This window comes from Pteropus vampyrus, unplaced genomic scaffold (genome assembly GCF_000151845.1).
Source record: "Pteropus vampyrus isolate Shadow unplaced genomic scaffold, Pvam_2.0 Scaffold302, whole genome shotgun sequence".
NCBI lineage: Eukaryota > Metazoa > Chordata > Mammalia > Chiroptera > Pteropodidae > Pteropus > Pteropus vampyrus.
Genome location: NW_011889083.1, coordinates 566,962 through 584,036, shown reverse-complemented (window position 1 = coordinate 584,036; position 17,075 = coordinate 566,962). Strand labels below are relative to the sequence as shown.

Below are 17,075 nucleotides of genomic sequence, written 5' to 3'. Positions count from 1 at the left end.
AGGTGATCATGGAGACTGCGCCACAGGGCAACTACTACATAAGGTTATCTGGACAAGACTGGGAGATGTAGCAGATCTACCTAATACATAGAGAGGGAAAAAACATAGAAAGGCAGCCAAAATGAGAAAACTAAGAAATATGTCCCAAATGAAACAACAGGAGGAAATTCCAAAAAAAGAAATAAATGAAGTGTAGGCAAGCAATCTAACAGATACATAGTTCTAGTATAAAGATACTCAATGAACTTAGAAAAACAGAAATTCTCAGTGAGAACTTCAACAAAGAGATAGTAAGTATAAAAAAGGGCATAGAAACCATTAAAATAAAAACAGAAATAAAGAACATAATAACTGAAATGAAGAATTAGAGGGAATAAATAGCAGATTAAATTAAGTAGAGGACTGAATCAGTGATTTGGAAGACAAGGTAGCAGAAAACACCTAATCAGAATGGCAAAAAAAAAAAAAAAAAACACCCATAAAATGAGGATAGTTTCAGAGGCTTCTGGGACAACATCAAGCATAGCAACATTCCCATCACAGGAGTACCAGAGGGAAAAGAGAGAAAGCAAGGAATTGAAATGTCTTTGAAGAAATAATCACTGAAAACTTCCCTAACCTGGCAAAGGAAACAAATATACAAGCCAGGAAGCTCAGAGAGTCCCAAACAAAATGAACCCAAAGAGGCTCACACCAAGACACATCAAAATTAAAATGATGAAAGTTAAAGTCAAAAAGAGAATCTTAAAAGCAGTAAGAGAAAAGCAGTTAGTTACCTTCAAGGGAGCTCCCATAAGACTGTCAGCTGATTTCTCGATAGAAACATGGCAAACCAGAAGGGCTTGGCACAAAAATTTTAAAGTAATCAAAAGCAAGGACCTACAACCATGACTACTCTACCCATCAAGGCTATCAATTAAAATTGAAGGGAGATAAAAAGCTTCCCAGACAGGAAAAAGCTAGAGGAATTCATCACCACCAAGCCAATATTACAAGAAATGTTAAAGAGACTTCTTTAAGAAAAAGAAAGTAAATATGAATAACAAATAGCAATAACTATGTACCTATCAATAATCATTTTAAATGTAAATGGATTAAATGCTTAAGACATAGGGAGGCTGAATGGATAAGAAAACAAGACCCAAACATGCTATCTACAAGACATCCACTTCAAATTGAAAGACATACACAAAGTAAAAGGATGGAAAAAATATATTCCATGCAAATGGCAATGAAAAAAAAGCTGGGGTAGCCACACTCACATCAGACAAAATAGACTTTCAAACAAAGGATGATAACAGACAAAAAGGAACATTATATAATGATAAAGGGATCCAACAAGAAGATATAACCCTAGTAAACAGTTATATACCCAACATAGGAGCACCTAAGTATTGACTAACATAAAAGGAGAGATCAACAGTAATATGGTCATAGTAGAGGACTTTAACACCCCATTAACATCAATGGACAGAAAATCAACAAGGAAACCGCTGCCTTAAATGACAGATGGATTTAATTGATATTTTTAGAGCATTTCATCCCAAAGCAGCGGAACATACATTCTTCTCAAATGCACATAGAACACTACTTTCCAAGACAGAACACGAGTTAGGTCAAAAAACAAGTCTCAGTAAATTTAAGAAGACTGAAATCATATCAGGCATCATCTATGACCACAAAAGTATCAAACTAGAAGTCAATTAAAGAAGTACTAATTAGTAATTGATAGATGGTCACAGGGATGGGGAGCATGGCATAGGGAATGTAGTTAGCATTAATGAAATGGCTAGGTGGAGAGTCAGAGGAGAGAAAGAATACTTAGGGGGATCATTTTATAAATTATATAAATGTCTAGCCAATGTATTGTATACTCGAAACAAATAATAAAATTAAATTTAAAAAAAAACCTGAAAAACACACAAACACAGGGGGGGGCTAGATAACATGCTACTAAATAATGAATGAGTTAACAATGAGATCAAAGAAGAAATCAAAAGATACCTTGAGACAAATAAAAATGAAAACACAATGACCCCAAATCTATGAGACATAGCAAAAGCAGTCCTAAGAGAAAAATTCATAGCAATACAGGCCTACCTCTAGAAACAAGAAAAATTTCAAATAAACAGTGTAACCTTACACTTAAAGTAACCAGAAAAAGAACAGCAAATAAAGCCTAAAGTGAGTAAAAGGAAGGAAATAATAAAAATCAGAGCAGAAATAAATGAAATAGAGTTTAAGAAAACAATACGAAAGATCAATAAAACCAAGAACTGGTTCTCTGAAAAGGTAAACAAAACTGATAAACTTTTAACCAGATTCATTAAAAAAGGAGAGGAATCAAATAAATAAAATCAGTATGAAACAGGAGAAGTGACAACTGACTGACTCCACAGAAATACAAAGGATTATAAAAAAAATACTATCAACAATTATATGCCAATAAATTGGACAATCTGAAAGAAATGGATAAATTCCTAGAACCATACAACCTTCTTAGATTGAATCAAAAAGAAATAGAAAATCTGAACTGGCTGATTACTACTAACAAAATCAAATTGGTAATCAAAAAACTCCCAAAAAACAAAAGTTCTGGACTAGATGGCTTCACAGGTAAATTTTATCAATCATTCAAAGAAGACTTAACACTTATTCTTCTCAAACTACTCCAAAAAATTCAAGAGGAGGGAAGGCTCCCAAGCTCATTTTACAAGGCCACCATTAACCCTGATTCCAAAACCAAACAAAGACATTACAATAAAAAAAAAAACAAAAAAAAAAAAAAAAAAAAAGAGAGAGAGAGAGAAAGAGAAAGAAAACTACAGGCTGATATCCCTGATGGACGCAGATACAAAAATCCTCAACAAAATATTAGCAAAATGAATTCAGCAATACATTAAAAAGATCATATATCATGATCAAGTGGCATTTATTCCCGGGATGCAAGTTTGGTTCAATTTCTGCAAATTAATTAATATGATACCCCTCATTAACAAAAATTAAAGATAAAAATTGTATGATCATATAATAGATGCAGAAAAAGCATTTGACAAAATCCAGCATCCATTTATGATAAAAACTCAGTAAAGTGTGAACAGAGGGAACAGACTTCAACATAATAAAGGCCATATATGACAAATCCACAGCTAACATCATATTAAATGGGGAAAAGCTAAAAACGTTTTCCTTAAGATCAAGAACAAGACAAAGATGTCCACTTTTACCACTTTTATTCAACATTGTATTAAAAGTCCTAGCCACAGCAACCAGACAAGAAAAAGAAACAAAAGGCATCCAAAATGGAAAGGTAAAAGTAAAACTGTCATTTCTTGTATAGAGAACCTTAAAGAGTCCACCAAAAAAAAAAAAAAGTTAGAACTGATAAATGAATTCAGTAAAGTATCAGGATATAAAATTAATATCCAGAAATTGGTTGCATCTTTATAAACCAATAATGAATTATGAGAAAGAGAAATTAAGAAAACAATCCTATTTACAATTACATCAAAAACAATAAAATACCTAGGAATAAATTCAACCAAAGAGATAAAAGACCTGTATTTGGAAAATTATAAGTCACTGAAGAAAGAAACTGAAGAAGATACAAGTAAATGGAAGTATATACCATGCTAGTGGATAGGAAAAATTAACATTATTAAAATGGCCATAGTATCCAAAGTAATCTATAGATTCAGTGCAATTCCTATCAAAATACAATGGCATTTTTCATAGAACTAGAACAAATAATCCTAAAATTTATACAGAACCATAAAAGACCCCAAATAGCTACAGCTATCCGAGAAAGAAGAACAGAGGTAGAGGTGTCACATTACCTGATGTCAAACTACAGGGCTATAGGAAACCATCAAGAGAATGAAAAGACAACCTATTGAATGGAAAAAGATATTTGCCAATGATACATACGGAAAAGGGTTAACATCTTAAATTTATAAAGAACTCATACAACGCCAAAAACAAACAATGCAATTAAAAAATGGGCAGAGGATCCAAATAGGCATTTTTCCAGAGCAGATGGCCAAGACATATGAAAAGATGCTCAACATCATTAATCATCAGAGAAATGCAAATTAAAACCAAAATGACATGTTATCTCACATTTGTCAAAATGGCTATCATCAATAGATAAAAAAATAAGTGTTAATGAGTATGTGGAGAAAAGAGAACTCTCATGCACTGTCAGTTGGATTGCAAATTGGTGCAGCCACTATAGAAAAGAGTTCCTCAAAAATTTAAAAACAGAACTGCCTCATGACCCAGCAATTCCTCTCCGGGTATTTATCCAAAAAAAACTACAAAACACTAATTTGAAAAGATATATGCACCCCTATGTTCACTATAGTTCTATTTAAAATAGCCAAGATGTTGAAGCCACCTAAGTGCCCGTCAACAGTGATTGGACAACGAAGATGTCATACATATATACGATGGAATATTACTTGGCCATAAAAAAATAAAATCTTACTATTTGCAACATGGATGGACCTAGAGGGTATTATGCTGAGTGAAATAAGACAGAAAAATAAATACCATATGACCTCACTTATATATGGGATCTAAGGGCAAAGCCCTGAGGAAGGTTGGAACTGGCTATGTAGGAGTTCAGCCAGCCCATCAGCTTTCAGTTCTTCTAGAGCGAAGTGACAGAGTAGGAGGGTATCAGGAGATGATAAAAGAGAAGGTATCAAGGGGTAAAGGACATTATAGTCCATGATAGAGACTCTAAATGAGAGTCTTTTCAGTAGAAGTGAAACATGATCCAGCTAAAACTTTAAGAGGCTCTCCAGCAGAGAGAACTATCAAAATAGGGTGACCAATTAGGGGACTATGGTAATAATTCAGAAGAGATGACATATTGACTTAGTAAACTAAGGTAGTGGTAGCTGAGGTGGTTAAGAACTGATTGGTTCTAAATACTGAGCCAAAAGCATTTGGTAATGAAATGGGTATAGAGTATGGAATAAAGGAAGAACTGAAGAACTGCCAAATCTATATAGCTTGAGGAAATGGAAGGACAGAGTTGCTATTTACTGAAATGGAGAAGATAGAGGGGCAACTTTGAAGAATATAAGTTCAGTTTGGACACATGAAATATGAAATGCTTATTAATATTTAAGTGGAGATAAAAAAGTTTTTTTTTTTTATATATAAGTCAGGAATTCAGGGAAGAGGTCTGAGCTAGAAATAGAAATTTGAGAGTCAAGAACATACAGATGGAAGTTAAACCTTTGAGATATAACAGAAATTTGAATGTTCTTCCTTCTCTCCATTAAAGATAAAAAAATAAAAAGCCAAGGAAATGCACTTATTTATAGAACAAAAAAATAACAATTATGAAGTAGACCCTCTTTAAGTCCATTAAGAGTTCCCATTTTATTAAATAAGCATCAAACACCTACAAAATGTAATACCCTAAGCAGACATTCAAAAGGATTCAAAAGGTAATGCAAGAGTTCTCCTGCTCTTAGCAGAACTTCCACTTAGTTGAGGAGAGAGATATATAAGTATTACATGAGAGTGACTGAAGAGAGGAAAGAAATTAAGTGTATACTCTTAACAATAATGATGTTACTTGGTCTAGGGGAAGATGACCCAGCTGGATAGAGGAAGGACATTTAACAATGTATATTTGTTCCCCCATAGATTCTAGGTTGGCAAAATGTCAGCATGCCTCGGAGTGGCCGAAGTTATATTCGGTGGTATATACTGTTAGCTCACCAACCCTGAAGGGGTTGATAACTTGGTAGCCAGTACTGTCACCATGTGATGTTATGTCACCAGTACTGTCTGAGTCAGATGGCTGGCAAGTTATAGCTACATTCAAAATAATCCTCTGAAGATGGGCACTGGAGAACAAGAATATTATCTGTTTCTCATCTTTTTTAGAAACTGCTATCTGTGGCCCAAAATAACTTGGGAACACAGGATCACTATAGCTACCTTCTTCCACAGTCTATTGTTTCTCTTCAACTTCTGATTCTCTTCCTAGCAGACCTCTTCTGGTGATTAAACTGATATTGTATTTTTTTTTTTCCTTTCTCAGCTTCAGCTCTAACTTCTACATTCAAATTTCTCCACAGTTCACCTAGAAACTTTGTCTTAATTTTCTAGGTCACAGAAGCTATATATAACTCTATTTTTCCTTCATGTGTCAAAGTCATTTCCACTAGTGTAAAAGATAACTGATTTATTTGGTTGCTGACTGCCCATCATTTTCCAGAACTTTTTTCTGTTCCCACAGAACAAAATGTACTTTCAGGTTTCCTAAAAAATCACAATAGATCAGTTATAAAATACCTGATGGTTTATGGAGTTACCACTATTCTTCCTAGTTTTGACCTCATTAGCACTGTGAACCATCAGCAGATGGTAATTCAAAGGAATCATGTTGCCCCTTAGTGCACATATTCTCTTGAATATTTAAAGCTTCCTCTTAGAAATCTCTTGCCACTTTTAGCAATGATGGAGTCAATAATCATATTATCTAGACAGATAATCCCTCAATTCAGAAACCTGAAATATTTTATAACGCATACGAAGACATCTCTGTATCATGTAACACCACTTCTTCAGTACTCACTACAAGCAATTTTCAAACACATGCTCTCAATTCTCGAGACTGACAGTCCTATTGATCTAGAACTAAAAATCATGAATATCTCAAGCTATTTTCTTCATCTTTTTAAAGACTAGAATTAAGAATGTGTTCATTTTACAAAATTCTAGCCTTCCCCCGCCCTGAGACCTATCTTCACTATATGAGAAAACAGAAGCTAAATTCTAAGTAGCCAGCCTATGAGTAGACAGCAAAGCTGGGTTTCTTTTTCATTCAACAACACAAGACTTCTTCTCTGAACGGGGAGAGATAAGGGTTCCTCCAAGTGTCACTCTAGTTGACAGAGCCATCTTCTACTCACTACTCTTGTAGCGGCTATAGCTGGTAGAAGTGGCACACTAATAGCAATGCTAGGTTAGATGTAACATCAACTGCCTCTGGAGTTTTCCAAGGCTAACTTTCGATTTCACAAACTAGAGCAAGTCAATAAAAGGGAATGTCATTCTCACCTTTGCCCAAGAGTATCTACCAACAGGCAGAAGTTACGTATGTTATCTCCTATACTCTGATATACAAGGATGGCATACAGTTCCTAAAAAAATTACTAATCTCTACCATGCATGAAGGTTTGAGGTCCAAAACTTGGTGAATGAGTCAATCTCAAAATCTTGATGCCTACATTTAAAAAACGTCAGTATCCTTTCCTGTTTTCATCAGACTTCTTAGGCAGTCACACATGAAACCAGACCCTCAACTAATCAGATAACTTTATCAATTTAGCTTGTGCTTCAGAAAAAAGAATCACATAAACAAGGATTACTAATTAAGACTCAATGTAACTACAGGTTAATATACCCAGAAAACAGATTATGAATTATAGCTTAATTATGAGAATGGGCTCAGAGCACACATTACAGCAGCAAAGGATATTACAAAAGTAGTAGAATTTTTTTAAACTCACAAGGTTCTCAATAGAGGTTTGAAACTAGCTCCATTCTCAAAAAATTTGCTCTCAAATTATTTAACAAGAGATAAGCAATTACAAAATTAAAAAGGAAATGATAAGAATGACTTAAAATACAGATATTGACATATATGTACTACCTGTAAATACATCAAAAATGTTTAAAGTAAGAAAAATTAAGCAATAATAACCAGTAAGATCTTATTTAGAGTTTTTATCATTAACACAGTGTATTAAATTTGATTCTGATGCTGGTTCCATTTTCAAGACACTCCAAAATGGTGACTATGTCATTTCCCCTAATATCTCTCATTGGTCTTTCCCAATCACCATTCATTCACATTATTGCAATAATTCAGTCTCATTCATCTCCAAAACATCTAAAATGAAAACTGGAATGAATCACTTCGTCCCTCTACTCAAAACTCCATTTCTTGCATATCCAGTGCTCTAGCTGTACTAACCTATCTCTTGTTCCCCTGTACAGAAGGTTTCACCATTGTCCTAATAATGCCTCTGCCTGGGGTGCCTTTTCTTCCAACCAGCAAACAATTAACAGCAATAGCAAGCCTATTCATTGTTCGAGGAAGCTTAACTATCATTTCCAAATGAAATCTTCTCTGATATTGGTATAATACATGAGCCATATATCTTCCTTTAAAAGTACCTCTTATCTTTCATATATATTTCACATATTACATGTCTTTTTCTCATTGGTATACCACAAGTTCCTAGAAGACACTTCTATATCTGTAGTACCTAGGGAAATGTCTGGCCATGTGTTTGTTAGGCATTCACTTGATACAATTCATGAATTACAAATAACATCATATAAACTTATGTAGTCTAAGTACTTGCTAACTAAAGTCAGACAAGTTTACACATATGTTTGGAGTTTCAATATACTATATTAACTAAACCAAGAATATTTAATCTCCAATTACCATAATTGCTAATGGAATTAATAAAAATGACCCAATTCCCCCAAATTAATTAATATTTTTGTCCAATATATTTTGAATGCACTTAGTGGAGTCACTCTAACAACACATTATATAAATTGGTACAAATATATGGAAAAAAAGAAAGAAACCTCTATATGAGTGGGAACCTATTCAACCCAAATGAATTAACAGATGTGTATTACATATAGATCACAAGTAAAACTCTATGCTAGCAGCTGAGGGGAAAAGTAAGATGGAAAATATACCGTCTTTATCCTCAAGTAGAATATAGTTTTATAAAGGAAGTAAAATGGTTATACAAATAATTAGAAATCAAAGCCCGACATAATTATAATACACACAAGGTTAAACTTTAAGTTCTTGTGACCAGAAAAGGCTTCATGAAAAAGCTGGCCTAACAGAAACTATATGACTTTGAAAGAAATGAAAAGGTAACATACTTCAGAGAAAGAGGTGGACCAGAGCCAACTAAAAACAGGAGGAGAATCTAGTGAGGAGAGCCTAGGATGCTGCTAAACATCCCACAATGCAAAGGACAGCCCTCACAACAAAGAAGTATCCGGCCCAAAATGGCAATAGTGCTGAGGACGAACATATTCTGAGAAGTGAGTCACCAACAGTCTGGAAGAGGCCACACATGAGGGAGTGTCAGGAAGTGCACCTAGACAGAAGTGTGTGGACAGAGTACAAGGGCCATGGAAGTCAGGATAAGAGTGTGAGCTCACTTTTCACACGAAGAGCAGGAGCATGCCTGATGGCACATGATAGCTCAACTAAAGAGGCTGGAATGCTGAGGACAAGGAAAATACTCCGAAGGCCAGCAGCAGTCCATCTGCTACTAAAACATAGGCAGAAAGCCTGGACATTCAAAGAGAGTTAAACCCATACTCAACTGGTTACTGGCTGTCAACAAAGTAAGATATGATTATGGTTTGCTTCTCCAGGATACAGCCACTGAATTCCAGAATTTATGTTTTCTTTATGTTCCATAAAATATGTACTAAACATCTGGACAAGTAGAGGTGATGGGAAAAATAGTTACGAATGATACGGCCGAAGGACATAAAAGTACAGAACTTTCAAATTGAGTCTACACTGAGCAGAAGAGCATTGAAAGTTCAAAGTATGGATGGCCATCTTTAATTCAGACTTTCTTGGCTTAAAAGAAAGCAAGACAACCACTTCTAGGCTATAAGCTCCACCCCACCCATCCTCATTACCAAAGCCTTCTAAGAAGGGAAACTTCTGCCCTCCACACAGAATCTACCTCATTTCCTCCATCAAATGAATATATACATCTACATGTCACATTACTGCAAAGTCTACACACATAAAAAAACTGCAAACTGAGGGCCCAGGACCAAATGTTCTCTATACAGAGGTGGTAGTATTTTATCAGTCTATTGGCTTAAATTATGTTTTTTTAAACATCGAATTATTAACCAATATTAAAAGTTGAAAGTTTTCCACATAAATAAAATCCAGATTTCTAGCTTCTCTTGAAAAATAGGCAATTCTGGCAATACTCCCCAGTTCATCAGTTTGCCACCCAGCCACCTCACTTACAGCCCTGCTTTGTCCCTGTTGGTAATTGTTCTGTTTCTTGGTTTACACGGGTTGTTGGATCACTAATAGTTGGTGCCCAGTCTGAGTTGGTTGTGTTAGGCCAGGATTCACAGACAGCACTGCCTGGTTTCAAATCTAGTATTACTGCTGAGTATCTGTGTATAACCTTAGACAAGTTACTTAAGTTCTCTATGCCTCAGCTTCTTCTAAAAAATGAAGGTAATAATATAACTTATCGAGAAAGTTGTTGTGAGGAATAAATTAGTTTAAATAAGGCAGTGGTTCTCAAGGTGTCAGGGGCAGAGGAGACATTTTTGGTTGTCACACTTGGGGAGGTGCCACTGGTATCTAGCGGGTAGAGCCCAGACATGCTGCTAAACATCCTACAATGCGAAGGACAGCTCTACAACAAAGAAGTACCCAGTCCAAAATGTCGATAGTGCTGAGGATGAGCAACCTGGACATAAAGCATTTAGAACAGCACCTGGCACAGAGGAAGCTCTTTGTAAATGTTCGTTATTATCAATAATGCCCCAAACAAGGCCTGGCTGGTATTTCCACCTCAGCTGGAGAAACATCTAATAGCTCAAGAGCTCCCTGTATTATCTTTGATGAATTTAACTACCACAGTAATAGGAAAATGTACTTAAAACTTCCTAGTTCTACATCATTAATTCGACAAGCAAGTGGTTAATTCAAAAAAAAAAAAATTGAGGATATATTTTACTGGAAAAAGAAAAAGCAAACAAGAATATACTTTCATGAGCAATAATGCACGATATTTGAAAAGTATACTGTTCTGGAAAATATGAAACATGGAAATCTGTGATTACCACAACTTAAAAGGTAAAATTCCTCCAAACTCCAAGTTTAATATAATGAGGATGCCCACAGGTCTCAAGAGATATTTTTTGGAAAACCATGACAAGAGGGAAAGTAGAAGAATTTTAAACTAAAGAGCTTACCAAACCTGATACTACCCTGATGCCTGCCCAGGAAAATCTAGCAGGCTTAAACAGCTCAGTCAGAGATCCTTGGTGAGAGGTCCTGCTTTGAACTTAAGTCACCACAAGAGAGATGTATCTTCCAAATCCAGGTCCACTCACAAGAAAAACAAGCGAAATAATCCAGAAATGCCTGAGCTGTGCTAATATACTTGTCAGAGGCTGTCAGGAATTCTGATGTCAGACATCAGACCCAATGACAACCTGCACAAGCTTTTGCTATTGTGAATCAGGAGTACTGACCAGGCTTCTTAGCCCAGCATTGCAGGGGCTCCTGGCTAGTCTCTCTGGGCCTCAGTTTTCTCATCTTTAATAATAGAAAGTGAAATTGTTGTTACTTTTTTCTGACACCATAAACACAGAGAACATTCATTTTTATTTGCGATGATAGCCCTTCAACATTTACAATCCAAAGATTTGAGTTCCTCTCAAGGGATCCCTTGGGTAACTGTAGAAGTCAGACTCTTAAATGAAACAGGAAAAAGTTCTGTTGGATTAAAGCCAAAAAAAGCATACCAATGCTTCTCTCAAAGATGAGTAATAAAAGTGTAAATAAAACTAAAGGGCTCTACAAGCTACAAAAATGTTGCATGTATAACAAGAATTGTCTCTCTTAAGCTCAAGCTGACACTGATTTGAACACCTATGTGTAAAATAGTACATTACCAAAGATATCAAAATTGGTAAACTGCATCACCGAGAAAGACTCCCAAAGTGCTTTGAAAGGAAGGCTTCCATTAAAGAGACAAAGGAAATCTCCCTCAAGAAATCAGCAAAGATATACGCAGAGGGACAGGTAGAACTTTAGCTGGATTTGTCTATCCAGAAGGCATTCTAGGCTGTAGGAAGACCACAACAATGGCACAGCAATGGAAGTTGGAAAGCCCAGGAGTCCAGTTTGAGGCTCTGTGCTAATGGCAGAAGGAGGGCACTATAATTTGAGGACAAATTATGACAGCTTGGATCTTCAGAACCTGGATTCTATAGCATGAACAATCTTAAAGGACAGAGATACTAAGTCGAAATATCCAGTAGATGGCTGAAACAGCAAAAGATCTCTTTTGCCTAAATTTAAACATCTTTCAACATTTAAGAAAGAAGGTGTTAATTCCCATAACATTATTCTAATTTGACTAATGAAAAAGACAATCCCCATTAAGTTATAGGAGAGTCAAAAACACCAGAGAGTAAATTAAGCTATTTGTTAGTTTATTATTATTCATCTATCATATCCCAACCATAATAAATAAAATATAACTTATAAACTGATTTTTACTTATTTTTTTAAATGATAATATATTGCTAAGAAAATGATATTATGTCCCCCTGAGCTGACTCAAGGGCTTCCTCAATCATAGGAAGAAACTCCGCTTGCTGACAGAAACTATGAGAAAACTCTAGGTAATATTCCCACACTTGTAAGTATAAGCTTAAAGCTGGGAAAACAGTAACGACTTTTAAATGTCCTTTCAAAGATTCCTGAAACTAAAACTTAAATTTTAATGTCATTTTGAAATCACTTTCTACTAATGGAAACCAAAGATTCATCTAGAAAGTTTATAACTACTTATGGTTGATAAAAGAGAATAAGAAAACAAAGGATTAATTTAGCCTCCAAAGCAGCACTGTGTCATCTTTTTAAAATTACTTGGTATGAGTTTATGGACAGTAAATTCATGATGTCGAATACTATATTTATATATACTCAGAAACCACATGATGAAACTTTCATGAAGTACACCAGAAAAAACATAAAGCTGAAAATCAGCAAGGGGAGAATTTGGTGTCAGTCATGTCTTGAAAATCACTAAACATTTATTAGCCTCCGCAGCCCCAGCTTTAAACCAGGAGGACTGAATCATGATCTCTACCATGCCATTTCATAAAATATGATTTGAAATAATAGAGGTTTGTAGCTGCTTTTACATACTCAGGGAAGTAGTGAAGTAGCATGGATTAGACATTGGGGCAGGCTAATTAGAGTTCAAATCTAGGCTCCTTCAGTACTAGCTGGGTGGCCTTCAGTGTAAGCTTCCTTTTCCATCAAGAAGAGATATTTACCTTTGCAATATGTTAGAAGGATTAGAAGGTATGTAATGCACCTGGCACATTGTAGGCACTAAGTAAGAAAAGTTGAAATGAAAAACAGTAATCCACTTGACAATGCAGTTTCCTAGAACTCAGTTTGGAGAAGAGCAGGGATTGACTGCCAGTCCTTTCCAATGGGCAAGCACATAAAGATAATACTGCAGAGGGCTTATGGTTGGAAGTAGGGAGAATAAAAGCAAGAAGTTGAAGACAAGCTTAGAGTCCTACACATAATAACAACGAACAGGAAGGAAACATCATGGGACACAATGCTTGAGGGAAGACACCTTTTTCACTAAGAAAGAGGACCACTAGTGAAAAAAATATAGTGAATTACTGCAACGATTTCATAATCAAAATAAAGCAGAGAGCTGGTTAGCGTTTATGAGGGTCACTAAAGAAAACAAAGAGTGCTTTGGTAATGTACAAATCCTATTTCCTTTACCTGTCTGCAATTCTTACAGGGCATTCAGATGATCCTGTTCCTGTCCACCTCTTGAGTGTCATCTCTTATCACTGCTCCCCCATCTCCCTCTCCCCTAGGTTCACTTCACTCCAGCCACATCCCTTCTCTTCTACCCTTGGGGCATGCCAAGCTCATTTTTCCTTTAGCTCTGTTGCACTGTTACATCTACCTGGAAATTTCTGGCAGATCTTGCCATTCCAAACATCCAGGTCTCACCCAAACTGTCACTTCTTCAAGGAAGTCTTCCCTGATCACCACACTAAAGTCTCCCCTACACTCAGTTATACTCTATCTAGCCCTTTACTCTGTAATATTTTTTCTACTATTTATCATTATCTAAAATTGTCATTTTTGTTTAAATGTTTATCGTATCTCCACCAAAATGTAAGGTGTCTGAGGGCAGAAACCTTACCTAAATTTTTCAGCACTCAGTCCCCAACACCTAAAACAAAGTGTGGCATAAATCAGACACTCATCAGATATACTTGTCCAAATAATAAATTCAAATGGTAACGATTACCATCCTTCTGTGAACATAAATGAGAAAAAGTACCTGGAAATGCTTTAATTTCTTTAATGCAGTTTTACGCAATCATGCAGTCTTAAAAAGGCCGATGTTTGGAACAGCAAGATTTAAAGAGAATGAATTATTCCAGATAATATAAAATATATATGTATACACTTATTATACATTACACATATTTTATGAGCATGTATTATGTCCCGCCTTATTAGAATCCATAAATAAAACAACAGTACCATAAGTTGTTTTGTTTTGTGAGATACTGCTCCTAGAAGGAGAGGATGTATGAGCAGATTGTATATAGATGAGAATTGTCTTTCAGAACCCTTCTCAACAAGAATTCTGAGATAAACAAAATGAATTTCAGTATATTTGAGAAGTTAAATCTGATACTTTGTTACTTTGCTAAACTTATCCAAACTATTAATGAGTCAAGTGATGAATTCAGTGATTCCATCTGTGAAACAGAAGACAAATGACATGGTGAACAACTGGCATATTAATGGAATGGTAAGAGAAATTCCACAATGTTAACCCATGTTGGAACTAAAAAGAAAAAAAAAAATTCCTTTCTAATCTTAAACCAAAAGTAAGCATGCTACTGAGATTTCAAAATACTTCCAGGAGTGGGCAAATCAGTGAACTGAAACCATAGTCAGAACATTTACGACTTGTGCTTTAATATTTTAATTGTTTTGTTTTGAAACAGCTTTTTTTGATGAATAAGAGGTCGCTTATACTTGGTCCGTATAACCCATGAATCACCTAGTGCCTATTCTCGGTCACTCTGGAGGACCCACGGCACCAGCATGAGGCTGGACTCCACCGAGGACTCCTCGGGGTCCGTAGAGTGAAGGAAGAGAGACCTCATCCCTGGGATTCAGCATCCCCTGAATCCCAGCTCAAGCCGTGGATCAAAAGGTGCTAATCATTTTGCAACTTCACTTTTGTACCTTTGATAAATACAGCTTGCCTAGCCCCGCCTCCTCCTCTCCGTAGGACGTCGCAGAACGCAACAAACAGAATCAGATGCTCGAGTTCTGGCCTCCTTTAGCGGGTGTAGAGCCCTAAAATCCCGTGCAAGTCATTTGACCCAGGTGACTCAGTTTTCAAATCTGTCAAACAGGGTGATGAGAAATCCAACCTACCTCATCGGGTAGTTCCGAGCCAGCCACCCTAATCTGGCTCCAGAACAACAGCTCCGTGGTCGCGCCCACGGGGCCCTACCGAGCGGAAGGGAGGGCTCAGCAGGGCGGGACCTGGGATCAAGCCTGGTAGGCGACGCGGGCCGTTCCCGAACCTCCTCGAGTACCCGGCCCGTGACGTCAGCACGCTGACGTAGACGCGCAGAAGCCGCATCTCGCCCTAGGGACCAAAGACCTGGATGGGGCCTCAGAGCCCCTGTAGTAGAGCCAGTGATTGGTGAATGAATCTGTCAATCATCTAGTGCCCAGTACGCGACGCGGGGAGGCGGGGAGGCGGGAGAGGACGGGTTGGCCTGCCCTAAGGAGAGGGCGGAAATCTGGAACTCCGTCTAAGAGCGCGCAGCTGGGGTTGGGCTTAACTGTGTCTGTACTACACCATTTTATTAAGAGGCCTCTTCCTCTTAGCGGATGATTCTGCGTCTTCCGCCTTTCTCCAGGATTCTGGTGGGGATTTAGGCTCCCGCTTGTGGACAGCAATCATTTCAGGACTGGATTTCAGAGCCCCTGGGTACCTCGCACTGAACACCTCCCAGGAATGAAAAAGTAGGAAATTCCATTTCTCTGTTCAAAGGTCATCTCCGTTTTGAATTCTCCGCAAGTTCCCCAGACCTATTTAGGAGACCCTTTCTCTGCGCTGCTATTAAATAACTGTTACCTTGATCTTCATAGTAATCACATTTAATTGCATTTGTGTATGTTTCTCCACGAGATTAGACATCTTTTAATTATGCTAATTCAAATTATCTTCGTAGTTTAATTAAAAATTTTCCCAATTGATACTACAGTTATATTCTTCAAATACCTAAAGAAATAGATGGTCATACAGTGAAAAGTCTCCGCTTCCAGTTCCTCAGGCTCTCAGTTTGCCTGTTGGAGGCAGCTAGTGTTGTTGACTTCTTGGCTATTGTAGAGACATTCTAAGTGATATTATTAATTTTAAATTACACATAACCATAAATTCACATATTACAAATTAGGTTAAAATCTTGCTCAGGCACTAATTGCAAATTCAGTCCATATATGATGACTTTTGTTTCCTGTTCATTTACATATGTATAGATGTAACTTTTTTTTCCAATCAACATTATATAGTTGTGACCTTTCTGTATCCGTATGCAAATTAACCTCATTCTTTTAAAATACTGCACGGTAGCCTTCAGAACCAATAGATATAATTTATGATTCACTTACCCTCAGACATGTAGTTTCTTTTTCTTTCTTTCGAGAGTTGCTACCTTCAATATAAGTGTATGTTGTACACTTATATTGTACCTAAATGCAAATGTACCTAAATGCAAATGTTCTCCAAGGTAGAGATAGAGATACTAACAAGGTAGAGATACTAACAAGTGAATGTGCTGGATAGAGTATGCACATTCTAAATAGTAGTAGATTTCCTTCCTTTGCTCCTCTAAGTAGCTATTACAACTTACATTTCTACCCCAAATATATGAGCTACTCTTCTCCTGCACCCTAGCGAAAACTGATACAATTTAAAAATTTTTCCAAATTGATAGATGTGAAAATATTTAAAGGGATAGGGTATGTACAAAAGAAGTGTATGTTTTGGATAACAGTCAATAAACCTGTGTAACTACTTCTTAGATCAAGATTTTAAATGTTTTAAATGTTTACCAGCAATATAGAAACTCTCTTCATGCTTGGTCTTAGTCAGTCGTTGCTCCCCTACACAAAAATAGCCACTATTCTAAATTTT

The 17,075-nt window shown here is 36.5% G+C and overlaps 1 protein-coding gene across 5 annotated transcripts in view; it reads right to left on the bottom strand.

The window, feature by feature from the left end:
* STARD3NL (STARD3 N-terminal like) overlaps nt 1-15,488 on the bottom strand; it is a 56,585-nt gene extending 41,097 nt beyond the window's left edge. For 2 of the 5 annotated variants that reach the window (XM_023521284.1, XM_011376684.2), the window contains exon 1: nt 15,302-15,487. The gene's annotated coding sequence lies outside the window, so the exon portion shown is untranslated. Of the gene's footprint in view, nt 1-14,042; nt 14,073-15,106; nt 15,236-15,301 lie in introns of those variants that run through there. The other 3 variants (XM_011376686.2, XM_011376685.2, XM_011376687.2) reach the window with 3 other exon arrangements.
* Nucleotides 15,489-17,075: the final 1,587 nt, after the last annotated feature.